Genomic DNA, 13,080 nt, shown 5'->3' with positions numbered 1-13,080 from the left:
GAAAAAAAAAAAAAACAGATACAAGCTCTAAGAGTCCAAGTTGTCAAAATTTTCAAAACTTTTTATATTGAAATTAAGAGAATGTATAATGAAAAAAAAAATATATATATAAAATTCGTTTTCAGAGATAAAAAAAAACTTCTTAAATGAAATTAAGCTCTTAAACAAGTATGTTATTAAGATGCATTTTTAAAAAAAAATTATTTCAAAATCTTTGGAGCTGTTTTTAAATTATATGTAGTTAGTTATAATTATTTATAAATTTTTAAAAACATTTTTTTCGAAAAAAAAAAATTAAAATAAAGTTAATGTACCTTCTTTAACAATTATTAATTAACATCTAAGACCTAAATTTCAAAAAAAAAAAAAATCATGCCTCGTTTTCAAAAAATTTGATTTTTCAAAAAAATTTCATATTTTGTTTAAAAACGAAAAATTATTTTATGAAAATTATGTAAATGCATTTGTATAAAAATATTCTTTCAAATCGAATTAATCATTTGGCAGAAAAACCGATTTTATGGCACGTGTGACTGTGTACCGTGAATAATGGTTTTCGAAAAATAAAATTTCGTCAAAAGATAGACCTTGTCTTAAAATTAGCATTTGATTTTATTAACAAAATTGTTGGAGCCGTTTTCGAGAAAATTTAACTTATCCGAAATTTGTATAGGACAGGTATCGATATTTTTGCTCATAATTGTGTTTTAAATTTAAGACCATTCTTTTTACTCTATTGCCCGTCCCTATCCTTGCCTTATACTAAGTGTTAAATTTTTTACTAAATAGTTGTCTTTTACAGACACTTTTTACCATAAAAAACCGTTTGCAAAAAGTTTTCTTCTGCAATGCATTATTATTATTATGATGCTTTCTTATCTGTTTCAGTTTTGAAATTTCAAAATATTTAAAGAATAAATGAAATATGAAAGTGTTGTTTTTTACTTGCAATTCCATTTTTGTTTAAATATTTTTTTTTAAGACACCATGGTGTATGCGTAATTTTTTGATGAATTTTTTTAATAGCTGTTTATAATTGTCTATAGCGCAAAAATTGGTTTTGACTCAAATAAAAATCGAGTTATAATCAAAACATTAAGATGATGAAAAAGTTAAAAAAAAAAGTGGTTTCCGTCATGTTGTCCGTCGGTCTCACAGTGGCTCCCTTCTATGGAGGAAGTGGAAAAAACCTATACAAACTGAACGGGAGGACCGATTTGATTGAAATTTGTTATATAAATTAAAAAAAAACGAATTCTCATCGTGATCTAAAAATTGTGCGTCGCACTTTAAAATTACTCATTTTTTCAAAAGTTGTATTGATTAATGTGAGTATATTCATTATTTTTATTTCCTTTTCTTGTTTTTTGTTTTTTGTGATGTGAATTTCTCTTATACTTTTAAAACTTAATTAAAACTGAATACAAAGAAGGTTTTGAGAAAGCAAATAACTAAAAAGTTTCAGAATTATTATAGCGCCTTACTACTTACTTACTAGCCCAAAAAATTGTGATTTTTTTTAGTGATTTTCGATAGGCTGTATCTCAGTAAAAAATGATCGTATCATGACAAAACAAAAAGCATGTGAAAGCTACATTCGTCTAGTTTTAGGATTTAAAAACTAAATATTTTATTTCTAATGGTAAAGTAACTAGATCTGGAATTATTCAAATACCAAAATTTTCCAAATTTGTTTTGTTTTGACTTTTCTCTAAAAAAATTGGGAACATTTTTTGCGAAAAAATGATTATCATTTTTAGAAAGGCTATTTATTTGGCTTTAAAATTCTTTTTGTTTCAAACTTCTACGATTTTTTTTAGACTGCAAACCAAAAACCCTAGTTTTGACTTTGACTATCAATATCTCAACAACGGATCACCTTACAGAGAATTTAAGGATACATTTGAAAACTTCATTTAATTCTCTACAAATAAATTAAGTTTACTTTGTTTAAAAAAAAAAATGTTTTCTTACATTTGAGATCATTTTAGAAAAGCTATCAAAATAGGACTTTTTACGGTTTCTGAGAAAATGTGCCGCTATTTTATAACTATGGTTGATTATGAGCAAAATTAAATTCGTTTGAGTTTATTTCAACATTTTATTAAAACATACCGTTTAAATTTTAGATAAACCAAAGAAAATTAAAAGTTTTCAAAAAAAAGTTAAATTTATACCATTTTCTGATATTTTCCCTTTTTTTGAAAATTTTTGATTTTTCTTTATTTTTGGTTTATCAGTGATGGCTAAATAGACCTCTTATAATGTAAATCACTTTATTTTACAAAAAAAGCCGTTAAATTAGAAACGGTAATACCAGAAGCCAATTTCAAGTGCTGTTTGAGTGAAACGCATTGCTACACTCAAGAAGCTCTTACAGGAGAATGGGTCAATATGGGTCATTTGTTTTAACACCATAAATAGTATATATCATAAGCTATAAATTAATACTAAAATGAACGTGGAGCATCGTGGAGCTTTTTTTTATAGGCCGACAAAGAGTAAAAACTATTCGCTCTAGAGGTTTCTTCATATAATATTCTGGTTTTTCTGATTCAAAAGCAAATTCAACAAACGGTAAATGTAGACTTAAGGACAAATATACCATTAACAACACTACATACTTTTTTTAAAAAAAAGCTCTATTCTTAAAAAATAAATTCGTCAAAAGTTGCAGAAAAAAAGAACGAAATTTTCAAAATTTTAAAGAATCTAGTTTGAGCTAAATATACTCGGGACCCAGGCTATGCAAAAAATTACAATTGATTGCATTCTGTATTTAAATATATTTTTAATCAAAAAACCAAATCAAAAAAATTGAAAAAATTGTTTCACTTTTTTGGGTTTTTTCCATCTGGGAACCACTGTGGGTCTGTGCGTCCATCTGAACATTGAGGTAGGGCCTAAACTTGGTTAAGATTATTTTTGCGCTGTTTATTTTTTATTTTTAGTCTAACATATGACTCTTCGGAAAACGGAAATTAGTACAAATTAGTACATGAATTTTTTTCCTTTGGGTGTTAAAATATTTTTCAAGACCCACTTTTTTCTTAAAAAAAAAAAAAACTCATTTATCAATTTTCAAACTCTATTCCGCTGGTAGTCTTAAAAATTCGTTTTTAAATCACCAATCTCTCTATATTAACAAAAACTTTAACCATTGTATCAGAAGTCACTTAATTGCTACCCATTCCATAACATACTTATACTAATAAAACTTTTCCTCCCTGTCAAACAAAACCCTCTTGATGGGGATTAAACAAATCAAAAACACAATAAATTCCACCTCTAATTAACTTTGTAGCTATTATAAATCCATCCATGCCTTCAAAACTTTATAAAAGAGAGAGTCTTACACAATCTAAATCGTTTATCAAGGAAAAATTTTATGTTTTCATTTGCCACAAAACATTTTTTTTACAAGGACCTGTCACAATTCCATTTATACTCATGTCGTCTACAATTACTTCCATCAGCCACTTAGGAAAATGAACATGAAAAAGCGAGTATGACAGTTCCCTTTGGGTTTATTGCCTTTCTTTCCCTTCCCCTACATTCGAACAGAAGCTCGAAGGGAATTATTTTAAGGCAGAGGCAGACCCCAGACAGTGAGGTGGTATGTATTTAATTTTTATAGGGATGATGGGGTTGCAGCACGCGAAAAAGTCAACACGTCCCAATTCCCTTTGAACAAATATAATTATCCGGCCAACCAAGTGTTGAAAAAAAAAAACAGCAGAAAAAAAGAAATGTGAAAATTAATTTCAACTCATTTTCACTCAACCATCATATAGATGGGATTGGGTGCACCATCAGCACCAGACAGAGACTCGACTCTACCACCAGAGGGCTCTGAAATATGTGGCAAGAAAGGTCTGACGATTGTTGATAATATTATGACCCCTGGTATCTCGTTAAACTTTATATTTGCCAAATAAAATTTCCACAAAAAACGAGGCCCAAGTCGAATTTTAATTGTGGCAATAAATTTTAGCCTCAAAATGCGGGTAGGTAATATAAATTTGTTGCTGCTGCGGCGTGTGGCAAATTGTACTTAACTATACGCCTTTTATTTGAACAATAAATTAATTTTAATTTTTTTTTATTTTGTTTAATCAAACTTGTAGCTTTGTATGGGTTTGAAATGTGCAACAAAAACAACATCAAGTTCGCCCACAATCTGGGTGATGGTGCAAGTTTCTGTTGTTGTTGAAACACTTGTGAATAATTATATTATTTTGCGAAATTTTATTGAATGAATATTGTTTTTTTTTTTTTAATGGAGTTTGAGGAGCGTTTGTATGGGCACAACCGGCTTTACCGGCCTACAACATCTACAATGAAGCCAAACTACACACAACAGCTTGCTGCTGTCGGTCGCCCAAGTTTGTAAAAATGAATTATTATTGTGGGCACACGTTGGACATGGCAAAAAACAACTTGCACTTTTGCAACAACAACAACAGAAATACGAAATTATAAACCTGTCTCATACAATTCGCCCACAAAAATTTTACAATATTATTTTGCACACACAAAGAATTAGGGTGGGTTTTTTTAGATACTCTTAAAAGCTTGTCGATGCGGAAAGAGTTGTGAGATAATAGTTGACAGGAATGAAAAGATGATGGTTATGGTGAAAAGTAAGTTTTGTGGTGAGTTGAGTAGAGTGTGCTTATGTTCCACAATGGTTTTGATATTGGCTAAAAAAAAGTTGAATAAAATGACTACAGATGGCATAGAAGCTTTTGGTTGAAACAGTGGTGGGTAAAAGTCACATCACAGGTTTTGTTAATTTGTTCCAGTTGCAGCGTGAAAAATAAAGGAATATTCTGTAATATGAAAAAGTAATGCATGAAAAAGTGTAGACAAAACTATTTTTAATGCTGTCAGTCTCTTAAAAACATGGTATTTTTGATTTTATTTCAGATAGGTAGGTACTTATATTAGGTTTTTTGAGATTTTAAGGTATTTTTCGGAGAGATTTCAAATATAGATTTCAGGGGCGGATCCAGGATTTTTTTCTGGGGGGGGGGCACAAGGGATGGATTGGCAAAAAAAAATCAGCAATAACAGTTAGAAATAAAATGACGACTGACTGACAAGCAGCGTATTCTAACGACGCACAGTGCGGTATTTTGGTCTAAAACCTGGCTAAAAATATTTTGGCACATTTTCTGCATCAAATAGGTACCAAATGACAAAAAAGTTATTTGGAAGGAAAAATTTTCATTTTCTTGTTACAGTAAAACCCACTTAAGTGCTTACCTACTTATCTCCTGAAAAAAAAAAAATATAAAAAATCATAAAATGCATGTAGGGGAGAAGGGGCACTTTTGACTTTAAAAGGGGTACATTTGACAATGGTGGATTAAACCCCACATCGTGTGCATTACATTTTTAAAACTATCAGCGGATCTTACTCGTCTATTATTTAATTAGAAAAAAATAAGTTTTTGGTTTTAAACAATCTAGGTACTAAACAATATAACGAAAAAAATAAATCAAAAAATTTATTTTCTAAAAAGAAGAAGAAAAAACAAAAAACCATAAAATATTTCAAAAAATCTCTCCATTTATATTTTAATCAAAATTTATCGATGTCGATTTACTTTTAAATAATTTATTAAATAAATAATTCCCCAAAATCAACGTAAAAATGTGCCCAAATTGCAAAAGTCAAAGGTGCCCCGAAGGAGCTTCATAACTGTTTTTCTTTTTTTTCAATAACTAATACTATTTTTTTTACAAAGCTGGTTTTAATTTACTTAACTTTAAGCATAGTGCTATCAAAATATTGATTCAGCATTGAAAAAACTTTTAATTAGGTTCAGAAATCGCTTACATACCGGTGGTCAAAAATAAGATCAGAAATACAGAAAACACGAAAACACATGGTACTCCGCGAAAAGTTAATGAAAGACTGCAAAATTCGCAAAATTTCTTTAAATCAAACTAAGCTTCTTTCTTCATCCAAACTATTGTTAATTAAGGGCACGATCATACCGAAAAACGCAAAGTCAAATGTGCCCCGGTGTCAAATGTACCCCCGCTTACCCTACAATCCTGAGCTATATTAAAGTTAGTACCTAATCTATTCCTTATTTTATTTTTTGACTTAAGTTGTTTCATTAAATAATTTTTGAGAAATTGAGTTTTAAAGATAAAATTTAGAAAAAAAAATGTTTACGTTTTTTAATTGATTTTGTATAAAATTTTACAATATCATGGATATATTTATACCATTATTTAATGACCTAGTAGTTTTTAGTCAAATACTCAAATCTTCATTATAATAAATATTTAAGTTCTAAAAGAAAAACAAAAAACATATTTTTTCCCCGGGAAACCCAGTTTTGTTTTTTTTTTTTTTATTTGCATTAAAATTTTTTTATATCTCAAGAATATTGTGTTCAAATTGTAGGTCTATTAGAGCCAAATTTACCAAGTTATGGGTATTTAAATACTTCACTTACGAACGTTTTAGTCCAGAGTTCATAACTTTAAATCGTTCTCCCCACAACTAATGTTTTCAAAGCCGGTGCCCCTCATAACTTCAAAACTAATGCACCGATTCTTTTGAAATTTGGAACACTATTTTTTTTTACATATTTTTAAAGGAATCCCTGGAGAAATTTTCTCAATAACATAATGTTTATAAAAATGTATAAGCTATTTAAAAAAAAAACAACGAAAAAAGTGCAAATTTTTTAGGTGTGAACTTCAATCCCTCCGTATGAAAAAATAGAGTTGCATATATATTTAATTTTTTTTTTTAGAATACCATTCATACCTTGATTGTCGATGTCCATATCAAAATCATTCACCAAAATCACTTTGAAGTTACAAAAAAAAAAGAAAATTCACTTTTTTTTAAATCGAAAAAACATTCGTGTTTACCCATCAACAAATAGTCGTTTATTTATTTGTGAGGTGGAGCTTTTCATGGGAAAGGGATGCAAAAAACAATAAAATTCGCATTTTCAGACAGAAATAGACAAGAGTTTCACCCAAGTTCTTTCTGTTATTATTCATATATTTGACCAACTCTTATAATTTGATTTGCTTTAAGTATGAACCAGTTCTGGGGGGAGGGGGCACATGCCCATGCCCCCCCTGGATCCGCCAGTGATAGATTTTAGTGATGTTAGGATTGCTTCAATTTTGGTTTTCGGGGAAATTCACTTTATCACAAAGTGAAATTTTCAAAATTTTTACGTTTCAAAATTTTAAAGTTTTAAAATTTGTGTGTACCAAAACATGATTACTACAATTTTTCTCCTGTTTTTGAGTTCTTATGAATTTTAGATATGAATATTTTCGAGTAATATTTTTTTTTTAATTCTGACGCTATGTCGCTATGTCGATATGTCGCCATGTCGCTATGTCACCATGAATAGGTAATCTAAGGAAATGTCCGTTTGTGTCTTAAACTTCTATTTGAATTTGCTGTTTTGTTAGTTAAAAAATTTAAATTGGAAGTTCATAAATTTCCTAAATTCAGCACGAATCCGATTACTTTTTTCATATACTTGACAAAATACTTTGACTTTATAAGTTACCTTCCAATCAGAATTGATGTATATCTTTTAACTAAATTCAATTCACAAAGTTAACCTCAAAGTCATCGACATGAGTAAACCCGAGTAGATTTTATCATCTATACAAATATTTACCCTACAACCTTCATTTTCATAAAATCCTTAACTCCTTTTTTGCAAAGCAAAGAAGGTGCTGACATTATTTATATAAAAAAATAAACTCTATTTTCAAAAACTTATCCACAGACTACTCCAATCAATCCCTTTTTCAACTTCCACATTTCCACATATATAAACACAAGTTCAAACTTATCTATCGAATTTACCAAATCTCGTTTTACTCAATCTTCTGCAGATCTACTGGCTGCTTATCCTTTTTCCCTTGAGGCAATTTGCTAAATTTCCAACAACCTCAAAAACAGATAGGGCAAGAATCTTTATCATACTCTCATCTCTCTCATGTCGAATTGAAATTGACAAACAGACACACACCAACGCAGAAAAAAAAAAGGATATATGTCAGAAATTTGAAGTCAATCTGACGAAAAGTTGACTGACAGAACGCCAAGGCAGCTGTTGATTTTTCATTTCCCTTATACATAGAAAGAAAATTCGTTCCATATGCTATGGTTGTCTATTTTATTTCTTGCTATGTGAGATGACGTTCAAAAGTGGAATCCTTGTAATTTTGTTATCAGTTTGTTAGATCCTTCTGCAGAAATGCCGGAAGAAATCTTGTATGTACCTTTTTGAAAGAAAATCTGTGAGGGAGAGAAAGTATCTATCTAATTTAGAGTTATGCTTTTGTCTGTATGTTATGGTTCCTTTCGTTCGTGTCCTTGCAACTGCTAGAAGTAGTCCTGTGGGGGAGTGAATCCTTATTCCATCAACCACACACACAAAAAGGGCACTGTCCTGGTAGTTTTTTTTTTTTCTTTCTTTTTGTCTGTCGTTATTTTTTGTGTTGAAGCTTTCAAACAGGATGCTGTGTTGAATTAATTTCACAGATCAACGTGACGATTAAGGATACCCTTGTGGGTTGCTTGGGATTAGGAAATCCTTTTGATAAAATCGAAACGCAATTATATTAAAGGGAGAAAAAATAGAAGACGCGAACCATAATGATGACCAAATTGAAGGATTTTATCATAGCGAAATGAATTTATTTAATTATAATTATTTCTATGACGATATCCTTTATGAAAATCCTATTAAGGACCAAAAAAATATCAAGGATTCCATTGTACTTGCGACACATGAATCAATTATGCATTCCTGCGTCAAAACGACAACGACAAAGATTGTAATAAAATTTTACAATATCTCAAGAGCTGACGGCAAAAAAAGTCCTTCCAACAAGGATAATAGTATAACTAACTATATTCTGATCAGTATATACGCGATGTTAAAATCTAATAAGAGTGTAAAAGTGCTTGATGACACGTTCCAGTCACATGCCGACAGCACTCCACGATAAGTCTGTCATCGTTGGTAAAAAAAATATACCGGGGACTTGTGCATTGGTCCTTTATTTCTCCAAAGTAAAGTCTTTTCTCTCCCTCTCGCAGCACCCAACCTGTCATTTACCTTCTGTTAGCGTCATATATTTTTTAACCCAGACGACAAGATGTTGCAAGATTTTTTTTTTCGTCGTCGTACACCAAACAGCAATGCACTGTACACAGCATATTCCCCACACACACATATCTAATAAAGTTTTTCTGTTCCTTCTTATCAAAGGACACTCTCCATATCCTTTGCGAGAGAATTCTTTCAGACTCATGGTTAGAGATGGAAGGAAGAAAACTAGACGCGCAATGACATTGGCGTTTTAATCGCTAAGAAATAAAAAATGATTTATTCAATATAAATATCCTTGTAAAATATTATAGTGGAAGGACCTTTTTTTCAAACTGTGTGTGATGTGAGTGAGGGATAATAATTTTTTTTTGTCGACTGGGTAAAAATGCAATTCTGATAAAACGACTAATGCACATCCTTAGAAGTTCAACTTATAAAGGAGCCATAAAACATAATCTAAAGGACATTTTCTAAAAATCATGCTTCACGCATATATGACGACGCGAGGACGATGTTCACATCTTTTTTCTTGGAACAGAGAAACGGAAATAGCTCATATTTTATTTATAACACGAATGAGACAGAAGAGAGGGTGGGTTGATGTGTGTTAAATCGTGTGGAAGATGTCGTAGAAACGTGTTAGGTTGCGATAAAGTTAAAGAGATTTAATTTTTGTTTCCTTCTTTTTTTTTAAATCTTTTAATTTATTGGAAATAACTGATTTGATTTCAAAGGAATAGATATTTCCCAAAAAGAAGTTCAAAAGGGTCCCAAATGACTATAAAAGAAACGCTGATAAAATACAAACAGGATGTGGTTTTAGACCAGTCGCAACGCAACGGATTTGCGTTTCAGGACTTTTAAAAGATTTAGTGTAATTTCAATTTTATAATCTTTCACTTCAAAACTTCTCTCTCTTTATGAATGGCTGTATGGAAAAACCAAATATATGGGGATTTTTGGGGCTTTAGATATGCTATACCTACAGAGTAAAATTTTCCAAAGCTTAAATTTTGTTTAGTAATTTTTTTTTCCGGCCAGAAATTTTTTATTTCAATGGGCGTCTACCCATTTGACAACATGGAAATGTTTTTTTTTTTTTAGGAAATGTTGAGAACGCCGCTGGCCTGACTACAAAATTTCCCAAAAATTCTTAGCCCCAAAAATTCAAAAACTTAAATTATCTAATCATCATCACGATATTGAATTTATTAAATAATTGACTTTCTATCAAAAACCTTAAGACTGTTGATCCGAAAAACTCATGAAATTAAAAAATTCGTGGGAATTAAAAACTTTCTATTGTCAAAAAGGATCAAAGATTTTTCAGCAATTCTGCATGAAATTGGGAACTCCAAAAGTCTAAAATACATTGAACTCAGTAATTCAAAAACCCAGACTCTGGAATAATTAAAAAAAATTCTGAAATAAAAATCGGCAAAACTTGATTGGTTTTTTATTCTAAAAATTGAATCGGAATAACCCAACATCTTGAAATGCAAAAATATGAAAACCCCTAGATTCAATTAAACCGAAATTATAATAAAAAACCTCAAAAGATTATATTCCTGCAACTCGATGCAAAAAATTTTAGATACTTTGTTTTGCAAACTGGAAGCATACATAAAATCAGAAATTAAAAAAAAGAATATGAAATTTAAAAATATTGCCTAAGAAAGTTAAAAAAAAACGTTGATATGATTAATGAAGATAATTCTAAAACCAGAAATTTATAGGTAGGTACCTACTAAAAAATTCCATCAATAAACCCAAAACCGAAATGGCATGACTTCAACATTTGAAAATAAAATAAAAAAAAAAAACAAATTTCGAACGGAAATTAAAAAAAATTAAAAATTAATACAATGAACTCAAAATCATAAAATTTGAAAATCAATCATGTTCATAAAATTTAAAATTAAAAAAAAAAAAACTCAAAATATAGAAAATTTTAAATCTGGAAAATCATTTTTGCAAGAAATTAAACCAACAACATTTTTGAAAACCTTTTGAACCGAAAATTAAAGTTTTGTACGATTTTACGTGTCTTTGCCAAAATACAAAAAATTCAAAATGCAAAAACTGAAAAACATAAATTACAAAATCCTGAATTTAATTTCAAATGCTCAGAAAACCTAGATTTTTAAAAACTTATGACAAAAAACACATATTTTGTACTAGAATTCAAAACCCGGAAAATTAAGCAATAAAATTTGATTTTATTTCAAAATTTTTAAGTTCCTAACAAATTTTCGGAGATCACCGAAATTTTGGGTTTATCAATTTTTATCGTCACAAACGTATTGAAATTTTTATTTTGAGGCTTTAAGATTTGTTTCCTAATTTCGAATCGTAAAATAAACAATTATTTGGTATTTGACTTCAATTTTTTTTTTGAATATTATATTTCCGTGGTTCTGCTAAAATACAATTCTAGGCCTTAAAATTTTTTGTTTTTGAAAATTCTGCTAGTTTTTTCAAGATTTTGGATTCTAGGGTTGGTAATTTTGGGGATTTGTTGCAAAAACACATTTTTAGTACATCTAATCAGAAATTGGGTTTTAAGAAATTGAAATTTGACTCATTTTTATTTTCGGGATTACTTTAGGGCTAAATAAAACTATGAGCTTTCTTAACATTGAGATTTCTTAAAGGATTTTTGGTCAAGCTTTTCAGTTATTGGATTCGTTTTTTGTAATAATTTCTGTAGTTTTATAGATTTTTGACTTTCGAAATATTTAACTACCTACCAAAATTCAGTATTTACTGGTTTCTTTTTATTTTAGTATATTAGTACATATGAAGCAATATGAAAATGGGACTTCAACTTAAAAAAAAATTACCCAAGAGAACAGATTAAAGGTGAAAATGTTATACGCCTACAGTAATTAAAAATTCTCTTCTAGTTCTCCTCTTGAGGTGATGAAATGTTAATTATGTTTGTCCAAATAAACTTGTGGCAACCACAAATCGTTTGGGTCTTTCCATTCATTCACAATCCCATTTTTAATTTTGTTTAAAAGGGTCTCCCCTTTTATGAAATATTCATAGGCAAAAAAACTTTGTCTAAAAAACTACAACACCTCTCTCAACAAAACCACATTAACATCCACACTTTTCAGATTGTGAATAACTAATATTTATGCCTCAAAGCATAGTGTAGTTATAACCTAAAGTAGACTTCTAAATGAATTTGTTTCTAAATGTATAAGGGTCTTCTTTCTATCCCCAGTTACCCCTTTACCCATTCAAATACAAAGTCCAACAGAGAGAATGTTTATGTCCCTTCGCATTTACAAAATAACTCATGAGAACCACCACCATGAAGATGCAATAAAATTTTACGAACCGATTTATGGTAAAGTACCCCCAAGATGACACTCATCAAGCTTCTCAGTTCTATCTACATGAAGACTCATAAAGACCCGGAATGTCATTGAATTCTATGCAGTGACTTTGTATGTGTGTGTATGGTGAGAGGAATAAATAAAATGTCATCCCAATATGGATGCTTTGAAATAAACTTGGTGAGGCTATGCGAAGATAAAGGATGAAGTTGGTGATGGATGACAAATTTCTTAAATGCCATTAGATTGGATTGGATTGAATTGGAAGCAGAGTTGCACACAACAAGCAAAAGAGGCGCAACCCTTTGACATTCTACACATAAGCGAAGGAATGAATAATATTAAGTCTTAGATAAGATATTGTTGGGGGGCTACAACACTGTGCATCTTAGATGCACAGTGGCGCCCAACAGTGGATCGAAATGAATTAATCTTAGAACTATTTCGAAAAAATGACAGCTGGCAGTTCATTATGCAAATGTCACTTTGACAGCAGTGAGTGGCGCCCAACAAAGGAACCGATTGCAGGAACTAGGAACAAGAATTCACCAAGAAAGAATCTTGAAATTACTCCGTTATATGAAAGGTGACAGTTCTCCATTAAAATGTCA

At 30.2% G+C, this 13,080-nt stretch overlaps 1 protein-coding gene across 7 annotated transcripts in view; it reads right to left on the bottom strand.

Annotated features, from left to right (window-relative positions):
* Positions 1-13,080, bottom strand: part of LOC129913020 (protein sickie) — a 375,806-nt gene that overhangs the window by 130,305 nt on the left and 232,421 nt on the right. The window lies entirely within an intron of this gene.

The sequence above is a fragment of the Episyrphus balteatus genome, chromosome 3, assembly GCF_945859705.1.
Source record: "Episyrphus balteatus chromosome 3, idEpiBalt1.1, whole genome shotgun sequence".
Classification (NCBI taxonomy): Eukaryota; Metazoa; Arthropoda; class Insecta; order Diptera; family Syrphidae; genus Episyrphus; species Episyrphus balteatus.
The sequence above is the reverse complement of the archived record's forward strand: the minus strand, read 5'-3'. Positions and strand labels throughout refer to the sequence as shown.